Here is a 6,561-nt window from a genome sequence, read left to right on the forward strand (position 1 = left end):
GGAATCAAGGGTTATGGAGATAAGGCAGGAACAGGATACTGATTAGGAATGATCAGCCATGATTATATTGAATGGCGGTGCAAGCTCGAAGGGCTGAATGGCCTACTCCTGCACCTATTGTCTATTGTCTATTGTCTTCAGATGCTGCCTGACCTGCTGTGCTTTTCCAACACCACTCTAATCTAGACTACATATAGATCATGGCCATTGCTTTGCCCTCATCAATCTTCTTTGTTACTTCTTCAAAACACTTAATCAAGTTTATGAGACATAATTTCCCATGCACAAAGCCATGTTGACTATTCCTAATCAGCCTTTGTATTTCCAACTACAAGTACATCATATCCCTCAGGATTCCCTCCAAAAATGTGCCCACCACTGACATCAGGCTCACTGGTCTATAGTTCCCTGGCTTGTCCTTATCCACCTTTCTTAAACAGTAGCACCACGTTAGCCAACCTCCAGTCTTCCGGCACCTCAACTGTGACTATCGATGATACAAATATCTCAACAAGAGCCCAGCAATCACTTCCCTAGCTTCCCACAGAGTTCTAGGGTACACCCGATCAGGTCCTGGGGATTTATCCACTTCAATGTGTTTCAAGAAATCCAGCACTTCCTCCTCTGTAATATGGACATTTTTCAAGATGTCACCATCTATTTCCCCACATTCTATATCTTCCATGTCCTTTTCCACAGTAAATACTGATGCAAAATACTCGTTTAGTATCTCCGCCATCTCCTGCGGCTACACACAAAGGCCACCTTGCTGATCTTTGAGGGGCCCTATTCTCTCCATAGTTACCCTTTTGCCCTTAATGTATTTGTAAAAACCCTTTGGATTCTTCTTAACTCTATTTGCCAAAGCTATCTCATGTCCCCTTTTTGCCCTCCTGATTTCCCCCTTAAGTATACTCCGACTGCCTTTATACTCTTCTCAGGATTCACTCGATCTATCCTGTCTAATCCTAACATGTGCTTCCTTCCCTTTCTTAACCAAATCCAAAATTTCTTTAGTCATCCAGCATTCCCTATACCTACCAGCCTTTCCTTTCACTCGCGCAGGAATATACTGTCTCTAGACTCACGTTATCTCATTTCTGAAGGCTTCCCATTTTCCAGCTGTCCCTTTACATGCGAACGTTTGTCCCCTATCAGCTTTTGAAAGTTCTTGCCTAATGCTGTCAAAATTGGCCTTTCTCCAATTTAGAAGTTCAAATTTATCTCTGATCTATCTTTTTCCATCACTATTTTAAAACTAATAGAATTATGGTCGCTGGCCCCAAAGTGCTCCCCCACTGACGCCTCAGTCACCTGCCCTGCCTTATTTTCTTGTACATACTTAAAAATTCCTCTCCATCTAAACTCTTAACACTATGGCAGTCCCAGTCTACATTTGGAAAGTTAAAATCCCCTACCGTAACCACCCTATTATTCTTACAGATAACTGAGATCTCCTTTCAAATTTGTTTCTTAATTTCCCTCTGACCATTAGGGGGTCTATAATACAATTCCAATAAGGTGATAATACCTTTCTTATTTCTCAGTTTCACCCAAATAACTTCTGTGGATGTATTTCTGGGAATATTCTCACTCAGCACAGCTGTAATGCCATCCCCAATCAAAAATGCCACTCCCTCTCCTCTCTTGCCTCCCTTTCTGTCCTGGAATATTAAGCTGCTAGTCCTGTCCACCCCTGAGCCATGTTTCTGTAATTGCTATGATATCCCAGTCCCATGTTCCTGATGATGCCCTGAGTTCATCTGCCTTTCCTGTTAGGCTCCTTGCATTGAAAGAAATGCAGTTTAATTTATCAGTCCTACTTTGTTCTCTGCTTCATCCCTGCCTGCCCTGACTGTTTGGCTTGCTTCTGTTCCCAACTGTATCAGTCTCAGATTGATCTCTTACCTCACTATCTCCCTGGGTCCCACCACCCTCCCCCCCCTCACCAACCCCCCCACCTAACTAGTTTAAATCCTCCCGAGCAGCTCTAGCAAATCTTCCTGCCAGTATATTAGTCCCCTTCCAATTTAGGTGCAATCCATCCTTCTTGTCCAAATCACTTCTATCCCAATAGAGATTCTAGTGGAAAATGCCATTCAAGTTTCAGGAGGAGAAAGTGACATAAAGTCATAGAGTCCTACAGCATGTGGACATACCCAAACTGGCCCATGTCGACCAAGACGTCCATCCACGCTAACCCCATTTCACTGCCTTTGGCCCATATCCTCTAAACCTTTCCCTATCCATGTATTTGTTGAAATGCATTTTAAATGTTGCTGATGTACCCCCTTCAACCATTCCACTGGCAGCTCATTTTAAATGTGTACCACTCTCTGTGTAAAATAGTTGCCCCTCAGGTTCCCTTGTATCCTTTCCCCTCTAACCTTAAACTGATGCCCTCTAGTCTTCGATTTCCCCAACCCTGGGAAAAAGATTGAGTGCATTCACCCTTTTCAAGCCTCTTATGATCTCATACACTTCTATAAGAGCACCTCCCTCACCATCACCCCAACTGTTCCTATGCTCTATGTTGGATTTTAAAACTAAGGCCAAAAGTTTATTGTTGGCTTGCGTTCTGCAGTAGTTGTAATGTTTGCAGACCTTGAGTTCTCATTGAATTGTTACTGTCCTGAGCTGCTTTTTCATGAGGCTCCAAGGGGTTGGTTAATGATAGTCTACTTCTACTTTGATTGTAACAGAACCACAATTAAATATGGCTATTATCGCCCAAATAAATCAATACCTTAAAGAAGTCTTTATAAAATTGGATCTGCTCAAGGTTTGGAATTAGTGAGACTGAAGTCTTGTGGGGTGTATTCAACATATTCCTTTCCCTCATTTAGTTGTATCAAAGAACACAGAAGAACAAAGAATAGTACAACACAAGAACAGACATCTTCAGCCTACCAGGACTGCACCAACACATAATGCCTTTCTAAACTAAAACCGTTTTGCCTCTATGATGTCTGTGTGTCTCTACTCCCTGCCTATTCATATATCTGACAAGATGCTTCTTAAATGTTGCTAGTGTATTCGCTTCTACCACATCCTCTGGCAGCACATTCTGGGCAGTGATAACCCTTTGAGTAAAATACTTGCCTCTCACAACTCTTTTTAAATTATCCCCTTTTAACATAAAATTTTATGACTTGTACCTTGGGAAAATATGCTGATCATCCATTAGATCTATGCCTATCATAATTTTGTAATCTTCTATCAGGCCAGCCTTCATCTTTGAACACATTGTATCGTAAGAGTGTAAAGAACCAGTCGTAAGACTGGTTCCCTTTCCCTTTCACAGATCAAATAATATTGTCCTGTGATGCAAAACCACCTGCAGGCACTTGAGTACCTATTTGTTATTTCTTATTAGACTAATCATTTGGATTCCTGAAAATCTTGTGTAAGTACAACTTCTATGCCCCCATGGTCCAAAGTATTATCTCTATCTTTTCATACTCTATTGGTTTCTCTTGATTTAATCATTTCCATCACACCACCTGCCATCCTTGACTAGCTTAATATTGCCTTGAATTCCTGTCATTACTTTGTTCTAAGAAGACAGTTTTACTAATTACCTTAATGACTGGATCATAGATATGGGCTAAACCATAGATCAGATTTTTTGGATGACAGCCCTGCTACCCAAAGCGAACACAAACCACTGATCACAGCAACTCCACAATCACCAAATACTGCAGGTGTGCTGATTGGCTAGTGCCTGGAATGCTGCTCCTGGCTTGGATAAGAGTCCTTCCTTTCAGATCTACCTGTCAAACTGATTAACTAAAAACTCTGTGGTCTCAGCAGTGCTGGCTGCAGCTTTGGCCAGGACTTGGACTACAAGTATTCTTCATACTTTAAATGTCAAAGTCCAGGTCCCTCATTGTGGGGAAAAGAATAGGCCTGAAAGTTTCGTTTTTGATAAAGATGCTGGGGTTGGGGGTAGGAATGTTGGAACGGGTAGCATCCTCGAGGAGGAAACCTTGGACATGAAGCCAATGTGGAAAGGAAGCCAGAATGAGGGCAGCCCCATTTCCTGCTTAAGGCCTGAGCAGGATCATTTGCCAGGCTTTTGCCCTGGATAGCCCCATAACTCAAGCCAGCCTCAAAATTGAGGCAAGGTGGCCTTAAATGGTCGATAACCTCCCAATTATAGGCCTCAAAAGTGTCTTCCCTGTTCCACAGTAAAAATGAAGACAGGTTGTAGGTGGGAGGCAACCAGGGAACTATTAAGACTCCTTACTTGTAAATCTAGCGGGGAATGGTAGAATTCTGCCAGTCAGATGCAATGATCACATACAATGAGAGGCATGTTTGAATGTGAGCAGGAAGTTTAACTCCCTTAAAAAATGACTGCACATCAAAATCATAGAATCTCTACAGTGAAGAAAGAAGCCATTCAGCCCATTAAGTTTGCAATGACCCTCCAAAAAATATCCCACTCAATCCCTGTAACCCCACATTTACCACGACTAATCCACCTAGCCTGGAGACTACAGGGCAATTTAGCATGACCAGTCTATCTAACCTGTGCATTTTTGGATTGTGGGAGGAAACCAGAGCCCTTGACAGCAACCCATGCAGACACAGGGAGAACTCCACACTGACAGTCACCTAAGGCTGGAATTGAATTTGGCTTCATGGCACTATGAGGCAGCAATGCTAACCACTGAGCAACCATGCCACCCTAAATCCAATAATTAATTGCTCCATTTCTCGATTTCAGCGGGCAAAGGTTGAAGACAACTATTGGATGGTATTTAAATATCTGTTTTAACTTAGCACTCCAGCCTTAACTGTCAGGGTACTATTTCCTCACCTGAATGGAAGTGGTCAAAGGAATCAGCAGCAGAAATATGAGTGGACAGTTGGAAGCTACTTCAACGTAATTGACAGACTTTGAAGCTGAAGAGTTCCAACAAAGGTCAGGTGAAAAACTGCTCTTTGTAGCATTTCTTCACTCAAAGCATGCTGTCATTGTTTTATCAATGATTGCCAAAATCCCGAAAGGCTCTTTATCCTGTGCAGCACTTCACTGAACTTCAGTGGCATTTCCTCAATAGTAGTATTCAGCTTGGCATGGCAGGGTCTTAATGAGCTGGACCTTGCATCCATAATGAGAAACAAGAGGAGAAACAACATTAAAAGGATCAGGAGAAGTACCAGCTTCCTTCTTCACACCTTCATTCCCCTCCATAAAGTAAAAAGGATGGTTACAAAGATTCAGTTTGAAGGAGAGAAAACTCCAAATGCGATATTTCTCAAAGTATGCATTATCACCAGTATGTCGAAATGCTCAGGCTTTCATGGTGGATCATTGCTGACATCTGCAGCCACCTTCATTGTCAAATTGGTCAAAATAAGGTGGAGTATTGTGTGCAGTTTTGGGCTCCATACCTCAGAAAGCATGTACTGGCTCTGGATTGTTTTCAGAGGAGGTTCACAAGAATGGTCCCAGGAATGAATAGTTTAACATATGAGGAATGCTTGAGGATTCTGGGTTTATATTTGATGGAGTTTAGAAGGATGAGAGGGGATCTAATTGAAACATACAGAATATTGAATGGCCTGGACAGACTAGACGTTGGGAAGATGTTTCCATTGGTTGGAGAGACTAGGGCCTGAGGGCATAGCTTTAGGGTAAAAGGAAGACCTTTTGGAAGGGAGATAAGGAGAAACTTCTTCAGCCAAACATCGATGAATCTATGGAATTTATTGCCACAGAAGGCTGTGGAGGCCATGTCTTTGATTATATTTAAGACTGATATAGATAGGTTCTTGAGTATCAAGGGGATCAAAGGTTATGGGGAGAAATGGAGTGTTGGACAAAGTTGGAGCGGGCAGGGCCAGACTGGGGGCGGGGGGGGTAGTGGGGTTGGGGGGCAGACCTGGTGGGGGCTGTGGGGCTCGCACCAGGTGTGCTGCTGCCTCATCTCGTGAACAGGGAGTGGACTGTACAGAAAACTCCGAGCCCCAGAGGAAAGGCATTGAATCAATTAACCAAATAATCAATTATCCAAATGAAATGGTGCCCACCCATCTCATTTGGATAATCAAGGTTCCTCTGTAAATGGCCTTCCAGAAATAAACCAGGGCAAGTGATTGAGGTATTAGTGGGGGAGTACTTTAGGGCCAGTGACCATTATTGTATTAGTTTTAATAAAGTTATGCAAGAGGGTAGGCCTGGTCTGCAAATTAAAGTTCGAAATTAGGGCAAGGGCAATTTTGATGGTATTAGACATGAACTTGTAAAAATTGATTGAGGGAGGTTGTTTGCAGGTAAGGGGATGGCAAGTGGGAGGTGTTCAAAAGCAAGATAACAAGAATGTTGAGGGGACATGAAAAGTCCTTAGTTGGTAGGATTAGGGAAAACCCTAAGGCTTTCTATAGGTATGTCAGGAATAAAAGAATGACTAGGGTAGGAATAGGTCCAGTCAAGGATAGTAGTGGGAAGTTGCGTGTGGAGGCTGAAGAGATTGGGGAGACACTGAATGAATACTTTTCATCAGTATTCACTCAGGAACAGGACATTGTTGTCGATGTGAATACTGAGTC

This window comes from Chiloscyllium plagiosum, chromosome 2 (assembly GCF_004010195.1).
Source record: "Chiloscyllium plagiosum isolate BGI_BamShark_2017 chromosome 2, ASM401019v2, whole genome shotgun sequence".
NCBI classification, from domain to species: domain Eukaryota; kingdom Metazoa; phylum Chordata; class Chondrichthyes; order Orectolobiformes; family Hemiscylliidae; genus Chiloscyllium; species Chiloscyllium plagiosum.